The sequence below is a fragment of the Rhagoletis pomonella genome, unplaced genomic scaffold, assembly GCF_013731165.1.
Source record: "Rhagoletis pomonella isolate Grant_MI unplaced genomic scaffold, Rhpom_1.0 Rhpom_scaffold_00010, whole genome shotgun sequence".
Lineage (NCBI taxonomy): Eukaryota > Metazoa > Arthropoda > Insecta > Diptera > Tephritidae > Rhagoletis > Rhagoletis pomonella.
In genome coordinates, this window is record NW_023458564.1 from 22,207,302 (window position 1) to 22,226,217 (window position 18,916).

Consider the following 18,916-nt stretch of genomic DNA (forward strand, 5'->3'; position numbering starts at 1 on the left):
GTTTTCAAATCGGTACGAACGCGTCTTGCACCAATCGGTGATTGCTGCAACTGCTTGTGTTGTTGCTGTTGCTGTTGCTGTTGCTGTGTGTCTTGTTGGTTCGATGCCATTGTCGTTTTGATTTGCAACAACAACAACAGCGACACAATCTAGAATGTTGCAACAGCATTTGTATATATACCAAAGGCACTGATTTTGATTTGATCTATGTATGTATAAACGTTTTAATGTTTTTTTGTTTCTAATTTTGCATCGGTTAAGTGCTTAGTAACAGTTAAATTTTTCAGAAAATTTCGATGTTCCACTAGTTGTGTAAAAAACGTGTCACCATGGCAAAGTAGAAAATGTCAGACTGACGTTTGCGTGCATAATCCTTCTTCGTGCATTGGTATTGTTGTTTTTTTTTGTTATTTACATAGTATGACACAATCCGCACATGCGCATTGTAACAACTTCCCAGTAAGAAATATTTAGCGATAAAGAAAACTGGATCTTGTCCATCGTGAACGAAATTGTTTGGCCATAAAGCGAGACACACATTATATACTTACATATAGCATTTTTGAGAAACGAATTAATTAAGGTTCGAATTCTAAGTAAAATACTGATTGCAAGCAAATGACTTTTAAACTAATAGCCTGCAAGTTAAAAATCGATTAACTTTCTTACAGGGCCCTCATTAACTATATGAAAAATTATATCTAGTCCGTCACTCTAATTTCCAAGAGAAAAGGGGTTCGGTTTTTGTTATTAATATTAACGTACATGCATACTGTCCTATATTTATCATGTGATAACAATTCATTTGAAAGTAAAAATAAAATGTTATTGTTATTGGAATAATTACATTTTAATAAACTTATGTATATTTTTAACTAGGTTTCGTGTAACGCAGCCATTTTCGTTTGAGAAGTTGAAAAGGGGAAGCAATTTTTTTTTTACCATGCCACCTAAAATAAAGTCTCGTTCAATTCATGATGTCATTTGGTTTCCTTGACTCTTTTTCAGGATAATAATGATGTATGTATATCTGGCATAACTACTCGATTCCAACAACTGAAATAGTCAACTAAAGACGTTGTCAGATAAGAATAGGTATCTTTATTTTTAATTTCTGAGCTCAAACAAAAAATAAAAGCTCCCGTATTGAAATACTATTGCTTATGTTGCTTTTGGGCGTCTGCGACTTCTCAGAATTGACGAATCAAAAATTTTTAAAAATTGGAGAAAATTGTTTAGGAAATGATTTTATTTCACACTTTTAAGATTTTCCGGTTTTGATCGCAACGTTAGCTTCAATAGAATTGAAGTGATTTACATATGAGTATTTACAAATAGGCCTATAGGGTTTTTATTTATTTTTCGCGGTAGATTTTTCGTGGAAATTGCGCTTATATACGAAATAATTAATTATTTAACAATTCCAATAGATTTAATTGGCAACAAGTCTTTCATTCAATATTTATCTAATAACATAAAATTTCTACTGCGCAAATACAAATTTGAGATTATACACATACGTATATAACTTATTATTGATACAAATTTCTAGACAACAGCACTTTATGATTGCCAAAGGTACAAATCGTGTGATCCCTGCTGAAATCTCAGAAATTGTTTATGACTTTTGCTAACATTTTAAAATGAAAAAACAAGTGCATGAGCAGTCACACCTTGCATGTAAATTGTCTTTCGAAAGAGGGTTTTTATTTTCGAAAAGCGAATTGCTGGGACAATCGCTGAAAACTCTTTTTGGCTTTTCACAACGCGGTTGAATTTCTTGCAATCTTTCTCGATACTTAAATGCAACCGTGAGCCGCCTTGCCGTCGGTTTGTTATTTCTCTCGCAAAAAGGCAAAAAAGCTTTTCTGAGTAGCTTTTCAATAGTTCTGGAGTTTTTGAAAAGAAACAAAAGTTCTGTATATTTTAACAAATACAAATTGATTTAAAAATTGTGTATGACAGATTTACGCAGCATACGACGTGTGACAAAAACGCAAATATAAATTGTTGTGAGGAGCTTTTAAATAGTTTTAGAGGCCTTACAAAAGAAAAAAAGTTCTGCAAAATTGCGCAGAATTAAATTTTCGAAAAAAATAAAAATTAAATCTGTTCTGAGTAGCTCTTCAATGGTTCTAGAATTCCTGAGAAGGAAAAAAAGTTCCGCAAAATTACGCCGAAAGGGCACTTTTTTCGAAAAAGTCGAAAAAGTTAAATTTTTGAAAAAATATTAAAACTGTGCTGAGTAGCTTCAACAGTTCTAGAGTTCCTGAAAAGAAAACAAAGTTCTGCAAAATTACGCCGACAAACATTTTTTTCAAAAGTCGAAAGAGTTTAGTTTTTGAGAAAAATAAAAATGTGATCTGTCCTGAGTAACTTTTGAAAAAGTTCTAGAGCACCTGAGAAGGAAAATGAAATGACGGAAAAACATTAAAAAGGCCGAAAAAGTTAAATAAAAATAAAATAAAACTTTTATGAGTAGCTGTTCAATAGTTCTGGAGTTCCTGAAAAGTAAAATAAAGTTCTGCAAAAAAAATATTTACATTGATATTTATTTCAATATTGTTGTTTAGCTTTGTACCATGATTACGTTCTTTAGGAAAAATGGAAAAAAGCAACAAAGTCTTAGCGGTAGAAGTTATATCTGCTATTTCGGAGATCACGACATCTCCTCATCAGACTTCTTTTTCTAGACTTCAGCAGTAATCGAACCCGCATCATCGATGTGCAAAGTCAGAAGCGCTAACCCCTAAGCTAGCACACCCTGTAAACCCTTCCCAGTGGGAAAATGTAATGTATTGTATTCGAACAAATAATCAGACGTTTTCACATTCGAAAATGCATTATTTTTCCCACGCCGATGTCCTAAGAAAACTGGAGCATTCAGTTTTTAACCGACTTCCAAAAAAGGAGGAGGTTATCAGTTCGTCGAAATATTTAAAACTTTGCACCACGTCCACCGATTTCAATAATTCTTTTTGCAACGGAAAGGTAGTGTCTCAGAGGTGGTCCCATACTAATTTGATCCGATCATTGGATCATGAAATATATAGATATATATTTTTTTTAAGTCGTTTTTTTTTTTGCTAAAAATTACTTGTTCATTACCAGTAATGCAAGAATGAATGTGATTCAATATGAAATTTTTGCGACTTTTTGGATACATTCGAATGCTGAATACCAGGGAACGGATTTTTAGGACCTAAAAACCTATAAAAAGGCAAAATAAAATAACGAAATAGGCTGGAAAAGCAAAATAAAATAGCAAAAAAGGCGGGAAAAGGCACTAGGTATTACAAAAAAGGCAAAACAAAATAGCGAAAAAGGCACTAGGTATTGTCAAAAAAGCAAAATAAGGCACTAAAAAAGAAAGAAAATACGAAGAACAATCAAAAAACACATCTATTTTAGAAATGTTTATATTACAGCAAAAATAGAAGAACTATGAACTAGTTTCATTATATGAAAAATTTGTACTTCGAATTTTTGACTATTTTATCCTCTCGAGTTTCTAACTCATAAAACTTTAATCTGTATAGTTGTAGTAACATTGAACCACAAGATGCATTTTGAAGTTTTCTGGCAGCATTTTCATTCGATTTTCGCGAAGAAAAGCCTTGAATGTACTAAATGTGCGCTCGACGTAAATATGGAACGTTTGAACGTTTGAATATGTATATTTTTTAATTAAAAAAAAAAAAATTAAATGCTACAATCACTTTTTTAAAGGTAGAAAAGGCAAATATCTTGAAAAAGGCAAAAAAAGGCAACATCAAATGTGTATATATGGAATCAGAGAAAGCCAAATCGTGGACATTCTTAATTGAATATATTCTATCTCTTTAGCAGAAAAAAGGCAATTTCCATAAAATCCGTTGCCTGCTGATTAAATATTAAACAGTAATAGAATCTAGAACTCATAATAAATGCATTACATTATTTATCACTAATGTGACCAACTATTTCATAGCTCAAAGAAGTACAGGTTAAGTTGGGTTAAGTTAACACCGCGTGCCGATTACGGAATCTCGAATGCGGCTAATTTTGATCCCAGGGAGCCCAGTGTTTGTTCAGAACTGCGAACCAAAATGCTTCCATCTTAGCCTCCCGAAGGATCGACAGACTAGAAGAAAGTGTGGAGATAATTCCACTCTATCTTCCTCTTGACAGCTGATAAAAAAGGATAAGTTAAAACTCCTAGTCTCACCGCATGAATATCAATCGCACAATGGTCTATCAGAATCCCCATCAATAGCCATTGATAGGTAACGTGTTTTAAGGTATCCTATTAAAACATTTTCGGCAGCAGAGAAACGTCTTCTTTTCCGTTTTTACGTCACAAAGAGACCCGGTTTCCCTTAGCCCAATAGCATTTGGTGCTGCGAGAATTCGGTCGGAAATATCCGGAGGCGCCGTGTTCAGCATATGTATGTTAAGCACCTTTGGGGTGCTCCTAATGACTCTGCCCTGAGTGCAGGCGCTCCCCCACTCCGCCGCGACAGTTCTATCACGAAGTTATCTGTAGATAAGCCTTATGAGGATAGTTTCAACTCCCAGATTATGAATACACTTGACTATTGCCTCTGGAGTGACATTGTTGAAGGCCCCCTTGTTACTGATAAAAGGCCCCTACTGCATAATCTTTATGCGTGAAGGGTTCCTCTGACCACTTTAACAATGTATGCAGGGCGGTATTCACCGAAGATCGGATAAGTGCAGGACCTGGGGGGTCCTGACATTACACACAATCACCCTGTTTCCATGCCAATGGCTAAGCTCACGCAGTGTGTCTTAAAAGAAACTTTGTATAGCAAATAATTTTATTGTACTGCAAAGTTTGTACGAAAATCTGATAAAACAATAAAGTGAGTTGTTATAAACATGGTAATAAAAGGTGACTAAATGCTCAAAACAAGGTTTTTCATAGATTTTCCAAGAATACCGCAAGATTACCAACATGCATACTTACAACGTCTTTTATACGAGTCGTCCCTACGGAACAAACTTAGTGAAATATCACGACTTTAAATAGGGCAAGTTTTTAATTTTAGAACCTGCGTTCATCATTATATTAAAGGGTGGAAGAAGCCAAACAAATTCACGTTCTATGGATGCCACTACCCAATTCCTATATAGAATTGCTCGGTGATTCCGGTGATTTCTATGGATACGTTTTCGAGATATTTGCAATTTACCGTTTTCAGCTTAAAGCAAAAATTGGTTCCTTTTAATCACGTACATATATCTTTCGAACCAATTTAAAAATCTTAATATAAAATACGGCAAATGAAAGCCAATGATATTCTACATAAACCGTATATCACTTCCCGATAGGGCTTATAGTTTCTGACAATTAATCATTCCAGCTTTTTTTATTTTTTAATGAATAAATTTAAAAAAAAAATCAATCTTTAACAGAAGAACATTTTGAAAAATAACAGGCGAACGAAGGCGAAAAGATGATGATTTTGATCACCCAGAAGATAAAATGAATTATCATCGCCGCTAAATGTACCGGTTTTATTTTAGTTAAGGCTAATTAACGAGAGAATTGGAAATTTATGGAAACGCGTTTTTGTGAATACTCACCGTGACTATAAAAAATTCGATTAATCCATCATTTCTTAATAATTGCAATTAATTGCAATTTGATATTTTGGCTTGTGATTGATCACATGATTAGTTAATCTATTATTTATTTGTTTTTCCATCCCTACAACTACCTGTTTTATATATGTACCTTGGCTTGTAACACGTTCGTGCCGGAGACTGCCAAACGGATGGGATTTCAAACTGTAAGCATTTCCAAATGTAATGTTGATTAACATTTTTTTTTTCTTTGAGAAAAGTAATTGTTTGAGGCTCCTATTAGACTTATACAGCGCCCGAATAATGGCTTCCGTGATCGAATCAAATTCGATTCGAAATGTTTTTTTGAGATTACGGAATTTGGTAGCGAGTTCGCTTTTTCAATTTTAATTGTATTGCATTCGAATCGAAATTCATTCGGACACCGATGCCGTGATTCGGGCCCAGTTTCATGTATGTATAAATTTTTTGTTGAGTGTTTTATTGAAGTGAAATACATTTTTTGCTGTTCTATAAAAAAATACAATTCAAGGCGAATTCATATAAGGTGATACTAGGAGTACAAAAACAAACATTACGCCAGCAAAATTTTCTGTACAATGACAGAAAGTATTACAGGGAATGCATAATTTTGGCATTAAGAACTGAAAAGACGAAAATTTAGATGCTCTGGTAAAACCACCTTACATGAGTTCGCCTTGATTTATCTTATATGAGTAAAAACTATCAAATATTTTTTCCATAAAAAAATCTAACTTGTACCATTATTAATTTTATCGAAGTCCGTGTATTCATTCGGACTACTTCAAACAAAAATCAACAGTGTTCATTATTCTCGCTTATGAAAATTACAATATTTATCTAAAATCAGAAAACTTTTCCACTTCAAACATATACTTGGCTAAGTGTCTGGCAACCGACTTACTTGCTCATCAATTATGTATTTAATAACAAAGAAACATACGAAATAAAGAAACTACCGAAGCATAACAAACAACAATGATCATTTGCATATCCAACTCTAATCAACAATCAGGTAGTTAATCTATATAAATAAAGGCAAATGTATCACCCGCAAGTAACAGTTAGCCCTCACAAAAGGAAAAAGCCACAAAAAACTTACACACGTATGCATATAATGGCTCATTGATGGTAAATTGCTGGTTTAGCTTCCGAGCCTATGTTTGAGCATAAATATATACATAAACAGATAGAAATGTGAATGCAATTAATGCGAGGTTCATTGAATGCTTATACATAGTTACACGCATGCATATAATTATGACCTTTTCGTTTCACTGAAAATTGATTTACATCTAATTTAGTTAAACTAGAATTTTTGTAAATACTAGGTTGTATCATTATTCGTCTATTTTACGAAACCGTTTTTCTGGATGTTCGGATGAATCAATTGGAGAAGGACTTGCGTTTACTTGAAACTTTCAATACGCGCCATTTGGTACCGAAAAAAAATATATATTGGCGCGCTTTTCTGGACTCGATCGTGATCGCTTAAGGCTTAAGCCTCCCAGCCAGCATAAAGTCCGAAAACCGATCCGAAACGGAAAAAGGATGAAAACCGGATTTTTGTCCGTTTACCGATTCCATTTCCGGATACTTTAATGATCCGTTTTCCCACTAAAGTATGCGGCAGAAACGCATGTACAGAAAAGTACCAAAATGGTGGTGAAAAGAATACGTTTTCGGCTGTTCTTTCTGAAATTTGTCTGATTGACCTTTCCGTTCAATACGCTTACCTTCTGCACTTCACAGATACTTTTTCATGGCTCAAAACAAATAAAATAAAATTAGGAAGCGCCGGACGGAATTCGAACCCGGCACCTTCTGGCGTTTAACAAATAGCGGCACACTCCTCTGCACGTTTAGCCACTGCCGACTATGCATGCATGCTTTCAAATGTTTAGCTTGAGCAAATAAAATACAATTATTGCTTTCAAATGATATCATCTTTTTCGAACGTTTTCTGTATACCAAAATTGATAATAACTGTAGGAGTTTTTTGTATGCGTTTTCGGATACGGAAAATTTAACTGAACTGCACTCTCGGCAAAATTTACGTTTCTTTGCTAGCAGGGCTTACATATATGTACATATATGTATGTATGTTAATAGCTTCTTCTAAATAGTTATAAAAACCTAAAATAAGTATAAAAATCGAGAGTACCAAAAACACTCCATTAATTGGCACACTACAAGTGAACTTTTTAATAACCGGTTTGGGGTTAGCTGAAAAAAACTGGCTTTTTTTGCGACATCATCATGTAGAAGTTGTCAGTTGAAATCAACGTAAAGTAGTCGAGGCGCAGTTAACCCTGCACCCAGAAAAAGGTTTAGCTATAATTACCAAGACTTGGTTATAGTGACCAAGTGGCATAGTTGGATATAGCGAAATAAATATCTTGTGCGCGAAAGTCTGCAATTTACTTCAGACTTCTAGTTAGGACAAATGTATATTTGTTAATAATAACAAAACGACTACCTCGATTAGACAATATTGTTAGTTGAATCAAACCATTGTCGAGCAAATAAAAACAATGCTTTGGTTGATACCAATTTTCAATTAATTTTGTGAGCTTGCTGAAAATCAGCTAATCGTTTATTATTGGAAAAAAGTTTAAATTTTACACAAATAAAAATTTACTCGATGGTTGTTGTGTGTACTTTCTTCCTTTATTTGCATATATTAAGCATAAAAAATACATACGTATTTACATAAATAGTTCCTAGTGTGCATAATACATATGAATAGGGTGATAAGAATTTCCTAAAAATGAACGATAAAACAGGAAAAGTAGTGCGAATATCCAGGTCAATATCTGTTGCTGGAAGTGTTGGTTTAAGTGTACTGCTTTGCTTTTCCCTTGGCTAAATAGACACTTTCAAATTATATATCCACTGAGAAACCCCGGTTGGATTGAATCTTTATATTGAAAATAATTATGCGCGCACCGAAACAACTCGCGGCGATAGCAAAGCTGAAACTGAGACAAACAAGTCTGAGCATGTCATAGCACACACTCTTCTTTCTCTATCTAGCGCAGTGATCGACATGCCATATGTAGCTTACTGAGCGCTCTGTGACCACATGCGTGTTTCACCCATATACGAACCAGGGATGAAAAAGTAGGTACAATTGTACCTTTTTCCGACGTTTGATGACTTAAAGGTATACTCGGTACAGTCACTAGATTTTAGGTACAATCATCTTTTGATCAGATGCATTTTTCTTTTTTTTTTCTTTTTCCGTTACCGTGCTAATATATAACTGCTTTCGAAGTTACTTACGGCAATTTGATTATTTTCTCGGATAAATTAGCAGACTTTTCCTGCTGTTTTATAAAAAGCTGGATAAAGAAGTATAGATCGCAGTGTGTTTTTTTGTTTTTTTCGCCAATATTTTTCAGTAGTCAAAATTAAACGAAAACAACGCTTTTGAGAATTTTTTTGGTGATAAAGCAGCCTCAAATCGAAAATCCGATGTAAAAAACTGATTTTATCACCCTAAGAGAAACATAGCACATAAACATGCATGTACGTAGCTATGTATGACTATTAGTATGATGGTAACCAGCAACTCCTATTGTTCAATAACAACCCATTTCTTGTTTGTGTAAAAAGACATTAGGCTAATATATGTATGTATATAGATAGTATGTATATACATATGTAGGTAATTACTCGTGTTATAATAAATCAATGATGTCGGTGGGTTGGCAGAAACTCATGTAAATTCAGATTATGCATATACAATACATAAGTACATTACAAAACATGAAGACGATTGGAGTTTTTAACAGAAAAATGAAAAGAAAAGAAGAAGCGATAGTTACATAAAATATTAGGAAATTAATATTAATTTAAAATTTAAAGTTTTGGCAGCTACAAAAACCCAATTCAACAGAGCGATTATTTAAATTAAAAAATTTAATCGACATGAGTCTAAGAAAATTTCCCTCAGCAGCTGAAGTTGTAATTATATGTACATTAGACTGCATAACCAAAAAAAGCAAAACAAAAACAGACTTAATAGTGTACTGACTGCTTCTTCTTTTTGATTTTCGCTGCAATCCCATAAGAAATTCGGACTAAGTCCAATAAACCACGCCAATCGCTTCTCTGCTGTGTGAACTGACGCCAATTAAACATGCCAAGTGCAAGCAAGTCCTACTGTACCTGGTTTTTCCATGGCAGGAGAAACATTAATTTTTCTCTACTACAAGCATCGGGATCTGCGTTGTACAATTTCAGAACTGCGACGTTTGCGTCTATTCGTACGAAATGGTCGAACCAGCGGAGCAGCTATATTTTAATCCGATGTAACCCTGAAAAAAGTGGGACTAGGTTATATGCTAGTATAGGACCACGCTACCTTGTAACCTAGTAACCAAAATGGTCCAAATATACGGAGAAAATATGGTTACATTAACATTACGATATCATTGGACCTGACTATCTCTGGTCCACCGCTGCATAAGATGGGACCACATCTGGTCCAACGTGGCATAACATGGAACCACCTAGACAACTAAACTTTTTGGACCCTGGCATATTCGGCAACCGAATCTAAATGCCGATGGGCCACGAAGACGTGTTCAACACATATATCAGCTTTTTACATTTGAAGTGCTCCAGGTCAGCATAACAAACTACTAGTATGCAACCTGGTCCGTTTGCACATACTTTAAAACTACGACCCAGTGGACCACCAGGTCCTTAAATTTTTGCAGGGAAGCTATTGGAGCTCATCACTCGCAGATGCCAGTAAATCTTCCGTAGAATCTTTCTCTCGAACACTCCTAGCGCTGCCGCATTAGATGTTTTCATTGTTCATGTCCCTGCACCATAGACCAGCAGACGCATTATGAGTGATTTATAGAGTGTGATTTTTGTAGAACCAGAGATAACTTTACTTCTCAATTGTCCACTCGGTCCAAAGTAGCAATTGCTGGCAAGAGTGATTCTACCTTGGATTTCAGGGCAAATATCGTTGTTAATGTTGGTTCCTAAATAAACGAAGTCTCCTACTTTGCAGAAATTATAATTGCCTACCGTGAGATGAATGCTCCGCGGATGCGGATACTCCGTTTTGTCCTCATTCGCCACCAGACCCACCAGCTCTGTCTAGTCTGCGTTCGGACTACTCGAACGCGGTCTAGTGTGCAGAGGTCCATTAGTAATAACAGTGGAGGAAAAGATTCCGAAGCAAAATTTGACTTAGTATCGGTTTTCGATACGAGTATTTTTTTCGATACCTACTCAGTGCTTAGTTCAAAAGTATCGATACCCAAATTACTTGGTGGCCAGCGAAAAGTATCGAGCATGGTCTTGTATCGTTTCACGCCTCGATGGGCGTTGCGACGGAGAGTTATATCTACTCCGAATGACAAATAGCAACTTTGCCATTGTATGTCGAGGGGCTATTAGAAAAAGCGTTTTTTTTTGTCATTTCTAAATATTATTCAGACCAGGTATAGAGCCTAAGTCGTACCAAGAGTTGATACACTCCCCTAACCACGCGGCTGCAGCAGCTGTCGGTATGCATAAAAAAGGCTTAAAACTGTGCTACACATTTTTAAATGAAAGCGGAAAAAATCACAAAAAGCTAGCTTTTCAGAAAATCACTCAGATCTATTTAAGCCCACGGTAAGCTGTATGCATATACATTTGTACATATGCATGTATGGACATATGTATAAGCGCGCTCCTTACTTCAAGCAAATAGTGTTGAATATTAAAATAATATCAGCATAAAAATTATTACAGCAGCAGTCTAAAAACGAAAGCACTTACATTTGTAAAACTTACAACCATTGCTCATCTATAGGCTTCAGTCTAAAATTGCCAACATATGAATATAAAGTCAATGTGCCACATGTTGCACGCAATTTGATTACTTTCACTCATCTGTCTGTGATTTGTTACAAACAATTAAGCAAATACGCGCATGCGTGCCGAAACTAACACCTTTAAGCTGCTGATATTTATTAATAGCAAAAACAATAGCAACAACAAAAACATCGGACGAAACACTTACACAAATTGACTCACTCACTTCCCAGCCATTCTACGTATGTACATATGGCACAAATGAAGCAAAACAAGACCGTCCACGTCTGGGGGCAGTACGTCGCTGAGTGCGCTAATCCAACCGTGTCGTTGACACGCGACAAAATTCCCAGACAACAGCTGGCCAACGGCAGATAGTTAAAATAAGTACATTCATACATACATATGTATATATACTTATGTATGTACATATGTATATGTACATGCATATGTATAGTTAGACAGGCGACACTAGTCGTACGCCGCACATAAGGCAAAAGTGACGATTTAGCTGGACAAAAATTTAAAATTGCGATGATATTTAATATCTATGAAAATTCGTGTGAACGTTCCCTAATGTTTGATCAACTAAGGGACAGTATTAGTTAAGGTGTTCTTACACGATATGTATTTGCATGTGTACATGTCATTTTTACATATGGAAATGCCAACATGTCGGGTAAAGGCAAATTAGATTTGTTTCTGTACAAAGCAGATGCCCGTACATACGAAATAGAAATGTTTCTATTTTCATCTGACACACAGATAGAATCATCTGAGTTTAGTTTACTTCGTTTTCAAAGAACGTATTTCTAAATAGTTAAATAAAGACTGTGAATTTGACAGATACCTATACGCAATTACATACATATGTATTGAAAAAGTAACATTTACAGATGCAAATACATATCGTGTAAGAACACCTTTATGAAGCAACGTTTTGCATTATGTTACTAGAGTACCTGCAACTTGCCGAATGCATATCGTGCGCACAGGCACTTCAATCAGTCATACGCGGTAGCCCTGTATCATATATGTAAGATTTCTATATGTATTGACAGTACGTTGAAAGTACATCCGCCAACATTAGAGTGCAGATATATAATGCTAGAACGAGTAAACCGACCAGCCAATGAACCCAGAATGACGTTTGAAAATAATAAAAAATCAGGAGCGGTGCAGTTACCGTCACTATTTACAAAATAAAATTACAATTATAAAAGCAAAAAAAATATGGTGCGGAACTGTGCTGTTTGTATGAGCAAAAAAGTAAGGAAAATTAAATCATATTGCATGCGTTCGTATTAAGGCATCCAATCCCGGACCATTTTGTGAATCCCGGGATTTCGGGAACTAAAATAGGTAATACCGGGATCCCGGGATATTATTACCATTAATTTAAATATGGTAACAAACTAGTTTTGTAGTCTTGCTTTAGTGCGGATGCTAGAAATAAAAATTAATTTGTGCTTTTAACCAAAGAGATATACTTAAATGTCTTTATTTTGTATCTGTTTAAAAAGCTAATTACAAACCGAATAAACTAAAAACTAAGGTACCGAAATTCATTCACATTGCAGTCGCAGTCATTTTTACAAACAGTAAACTAATAAGATATCATATTTACACTTTCATATAGTATACACATAGATATGTATACTTATGTATAAATACATGTCGGACGGATTTCGTAAAAAAATTATATCATGTATATAAGCTAACACGTATTCGAGGATTTTTTTTCTTCGGAGATATGGTCGGTCAAAATTCGAATTTCTTCATTATTCTGACCATTCATGTACTTTTTGAAATTGTCATATCTCGAGTTCTGTCCATCGTAGAGACTTCATCTTAACACCATGTTAAAGCTAAAAAAATAGGCCTAACATTTCTATATACATATATGATATTCATGACTGTCCTAAAGTTCACTTAGCTATTAACAACAATTTGAAAAAGTACATGATTAGTCAGAATCACGAAAAGGTCCAAACTTTGACAGATCATACATATATCCGAAGAAAAAAAAAGTGAAGCCAATCGAAATTGTGACACCAAATTTGGTGTCCGATATTAAAAAAGAATGCCTCATTTATATGCTATATATATTTTAATATAGAACAAAAGTAGTGTTAGAATTGTAATATATGCATTATTTTTAGGGTTGCAATTTAATAATTCTTTTACGCCATTACAGTGTCTGAATTTTGTTTAATTTCAATTTGGTCGTAAATTAAATTATATCCCGGGGTCCCGGGATCCCGAGGGCTCGATCCCAGGATTTCGGGACACAAAAAAGTGCTCGGGACTCCCTCGGGGATCACGAATCCCGGTACTAGATGCCTTAGTCCGTATATCGTACTACTTGATCATGAGCCGTATTGGGGAAAACGGGCAGACGCTACATTTCGGCTAAGGCGCTGGAAAGGAAGACACACAACCTATAAGTACATCTTTTAAGAGTGGTTACGGTGATCGTCTCAGGTGTAACTTTTACATCTCTTGCTGCTTATTCAAATCCGCCGGCTACCACAAATCTTGCATCAATCACTTTCAGAGAAAAATTTTTGGTTGTTTAATTATTTTTATTTATTTATTATTTCTTATTTAAACCGCTCCTGAAGTGACTTCACTGTTGTTTGTTTGTAGTAGTTGACAAATATACATTTGTACTAACACAGGCAAACATTTATTTAGTAGGCTGTCTCCTTTTGATTGGGGAATAAAAACAGATTGTGAAGATACGTTACTATCAATACAGAAGTATTACATATAAGCCCTGTATTAGTTATAGTATGTGCGGATGAACTTTTTAAAATTATTATATTATTTTTACGTATATTAAAGGACTTTTTACGAGTAAGTTTTTATTACAACGCTTTTATCAACTTGCTTATCAACGCTTTTCATTTTCAATCTCATAAATTGTTTATAATGACTTTTGCTAAAATTTCAAAATCAAAAGTTATCAAAACAAATTCAATGGGCCTGAGAATTATTATATTCTACTTTTTAGTCCATTTATAAAAGCGTTGTATATTAAAAAGTTTTTTTATATTATTTATTTTTTCATTAGTTTACGACTATCGGTTTTAAAATTGTAGTTATTTAAAAAAGTTGTGTAAAATTAACTAGAAAATAATTGGTCCGTAGATGATAAAAAAGTGAGGGTACTCCCGTCATTTGATTTGTATAAAAAAAATTCATTTGTTTAGAAAGCCCTCACAAAAATTTAGCTGCCCCTTTGAACCACTTTAGGAGTCATTGTATTTTGTTTACTGCTACCAAATAATCTATTCGCATCAGCTGATTGACAAATAAAAGTATAAAAATAAATCTCCAAGTTTTTATTTTGCTACGAGACCCCAAGGTCCAAGGTCTACCTGTATAATATTTTTCCGTTACTATTATTTTTTATTTTATGTGAATATCAAAATGTAAACATCATATTTCAGATCAAAGTGGATAAAACCATTTTCGCAGGGGTCGGTTAATTTATTTTATTAATGCTGTTTTTTTTGCTTAAATAGTTTTAAACCATTACATATATAATATAAATTTCCCACACCCCAAATCAATTTTATTAGTTAATTATTTTTGTCCAACTAAATCGTCACTTTTGCCTTGTGTGCGCCGGTTAGCTTCAGCAACGCAATAAAGTCGTCTTAAGCCGCTATCTTCATTGTCATTATAGTCATGTTTGTCATTGTTGTCATCATCATCACCAACACCTTGGTCAACGTGTCAATGGCAATTAGGCACATTAATCTTTTTAACGTCAGTCAAACTGCATACATAAATATGTAAGCAGGAGTATGTATATTAGGGTGGTCCAAAAATGCATGTAACAAAAGTAAAGTCGGAATTTTTATGCTCTCACCCCCTAGGATTGTTCTATATCAAAAAAAAGTATACCCCTATTTTTTATTTTAAAATCAAAAAATATTTAGAGGTCGCTCAAAGCGCTCAAAGTTTACCATTTATTTTGTATGGGAAAAAAGAACTTTTCGTGGGAGTGGTATGGAATTCTTGAAAATCAATATTTATCGGAGGACTCTGTTTCTCTTCAACAAATTCCCAGTAGTAAAACCGAATTATTTCTTTAACAACTTTTTCTTAGTAACCATATTTTATAGGACCGCCAAAACCCCTAGTAAATGCCAGAAAATGCAATGGGGGGGATAAATAAAAAAATCTACATTATTAAAAAATGGTTAAGTAAATAATTGGATATTGTTATTGGAAGTCTCCTGAAGAGAACCAGAGTTCGATCGAAAAATATTGATTTTCAAGAATTCCATACCATTTTCACGAAAAGTTGTTTTTTTCCCATACAAAATAAATGAGAAAGTTGGAGCGCTTTGAGCGACCTCTAAATATTTTTTGATTTCAAAATAATAAAAAAATAGGGGCATACTTTTTTTCGATATAGAACAATCCTAGGGGGTGAGGGCATTCAAATTCCGACTTCACTTATTCTGGACCACCCTAATGTCTATACTGTTAGTCAGTACATAATGTTAAGTTGGCGCGGCTTGCTTCTGTTTTTGGGTTGCTTGTATGCATCTACATATCGTCGTTTAAAGTACAAAACCGCGTATCATCATTCTGCAAAACCGCGTAACTGGCATTTGCTGCCAAAAATTGGATTTGCTCATACAAGCTCTTGGCTCAATCCTTATCCATTCGTCCTAAAATATGCTAGCCAGAAATGCGATTGCTTTATAAAAAAGAAAAAACATTTTGAAATATGAGTGTTTTTACTTTCTAGAAAATAATTTATGCAACCTCACATACGCGGTTTTGCATTTTCTTGATACGCGGTTTTGTACTTTAAACGACGATATGTGTGTACACATGGTTGGTACTTTCAACACATGTGTTTATTTTATAATTTTATTACTAAATTTCATTTCTTTATTATGAGCATTGTAATTTACTTTTAACTGTAAAGTTTTCTTGGAAGGTAGTAAACGTAGCACTAGCCACGTGCGAAAGGTAAGCATTTTTATTGTTTCCATATCATAGCGTTCGGAGTGTGGACCGTTTGTTGAAATATGCACCTTGAAGTAAGTAAGTAAGAACTTCCGGAAGTGCATTTGGAAGCGCATGGCCTGTGTTATTTACGAATTTCGTTCTCTAGGTTATAAATATGGATTGTAGAATACTTATTATTTAAGTCGCACGCCAGTTAGAAAAAAGCGAGCACCATTTTCCCTCAGTCAAGAAAGTCAAGATGGTTATTTTTGTCCAATTTGCGATGGTTTTCCGTCCGGAGTTGTGCGAAGCACAGAAGAGCTGTTAGCGTACACACTGAACATGCTATACATATGCACTTACGTGAAACCGGATCAAAAGCGTATATATATGTATGTATATTTGTTTGTGCTTTCCTATCAGTTCATATAAATATTTGCAAGAAATTTGAAAGCCTTTCTCCACTGGGAACAGTTCCGTTCCACTCAGTTCAGCACAGTTTCATTTTTTTATTAGCAGGAGCTTAACCTCACACATTAATCAGGTGGTACCTTTACCATAGCATCATCCCATTAAAAATTATGTCAAAAAGTTGCAACTAACTTTACAGTTGATTTTATTTTATTTTATTTATGACTACGGGCCAATCACTTTAATCGTATTTTAAGCCAGTTGAAAAAGTTAAAATATATCAAGTTATGGAACTTCCTATTCTTAATAAAACGGAATCTTTATATCTATAAAATATTTCTTACTTTTTAGTTTATACTGTAATAAAAGCGTGTTTTTAGTTCTTTTAAACTATAATTTTTTTGCCGATGAACTGGCAAGGAAAGAAATCTATTCGTCTGCTAACATCTTGCACTCTCTGGTTGCAGAGCCACGACTCGTTTGGCCTCAACTAACTAAAGAAACATCTAGACCACTCTTCCACCTTCAGCGACCCTTCGACGTCTGATGGGACCGCACGTTAATAAGATGTGCTGTCGAATCACGATTGAGAGAATACAAAGGTTGCGCCGATCTCGGTACCGCTATTTTTCTCTTAACGAATTTGACAGAATCGTTGTTTGCATGACGTCACACTGGTGCAACTTGTTTACGTTTTCCTTTGCATCATTTTTTCTTCTTCTTCCATTCTTGCTCACGTTTTGGCATTTCTCTCTCGCAATTGCACCAGTGTGACGTCACACAAAAGTTATTCTCAAAAATCCTCTCTGATCGGCGCAATCTTGTATTCTATCATTCTTGCTGTCGAATGACTTTTATCAGAAAAACTCGAAAGATTATCGCTCGTCAGTTTCGTCTCATGGCAAATTGAATTATGAGTAAGAGCTCGCTCAAATAGCACTTCATTGTTCGCATTATCATCATGCTAAATCAAGTAATTTTACGTTTTAAAATGTGCCAATAAATTAAGTTGAAGAAAAAAAGCCTTGTAGTTTATTTAAGCCCCTACTGTTAAAGAAATTTACAAATGAAAGCCTGATGGCATGTAACCATTTTTTTGAAGTGAAACTTCTTAATCGAGTTCGGAGATGGCTGCGTTAAATATTTAACACCAAACCATAAAATCTGTATCGTTCGTTCGAGTTTTAAAAATGAGATGTCACATGAAAGGCCTTGTCCTTCGGGTGTGCAACGTAGCTTTAGTTCCATGAAAGGAGTTGCCACATGTTAGAAAATCGAATTCAAAATTTCTCTGCCGCAGAGGGTTGCGTTAAATATTTAACACCACGTCAAAAAATCTGTATCGTTCGTTCAATTTTTAAAAATGAGGTGTCACATGAGAGGCCTTGTCCTTCTGGTTTACAACATAGCTTTAGTTCCATGAAAGGAGTTGCCACATGTTAGAAAATCGAATTCAAAATTTCTCTGCCGCAGAGGGTTGCGTAAAATATTTAACATCAAGTCATAAAATCTGTATCGTTCGTACGATTTTCAAAAATGAGGTGTCACATGAAAGGGCTTGACCTGCAGATGTGCAGTATGGTTTTAGTCTTTTAAAGGGTTGCCATATATACGAAAATCAAATTCAAATTATTTATTAAGTTAAACGAATTATCCCAATATGGGTATCAAAAGAAATGGTTTTGAATAAGTCGTGTTTTCTAGCTAAATGTAGGAGGGTTGCCACCTGTTTCAAAAGTAAAATTTAGTTAAATTATACAAAAGTCTTACGCTTAAAATACTATACAGTACAGAAAGAGCTTACAGAAACACAATTAAAATATGTTTGAGGTGCCTGAAGAGGGTGGCCACCTGTTTAAAAAGTTAAACTCAAATTATTGAAGCAAATCTTATTATTATAGCTCCGTTATGTTTGCGATAAATATTTAACGTCACGGTACAGGTAGCATATGACGGGTATAGAAAACGAATAGCTGCGTTAAACGCCAATTGGGCGGGAAAAGACTAATGCAAAGACAAGAATATAATCAAAAACAAATATAAAGATAAGTTGAAGATGAAGATGAAGATGAAGATGAAGATGAAGATGAAG

General features: G+C 34.6%; 1 protein-coding gene across 8 annotated transcripts in view; it reads right to left on the reverse strand.

Annotated features, from left to right (window-relative positions):
• LOC118746163 overlaps positions 1-18,916 on the reverse strand; it is a 114,912-nt gene that overhangs the window by 24,325 nt on the left and 71,671 nt on the right. The gene's annotated exons all lie outside the window — the stretch shown is intronic.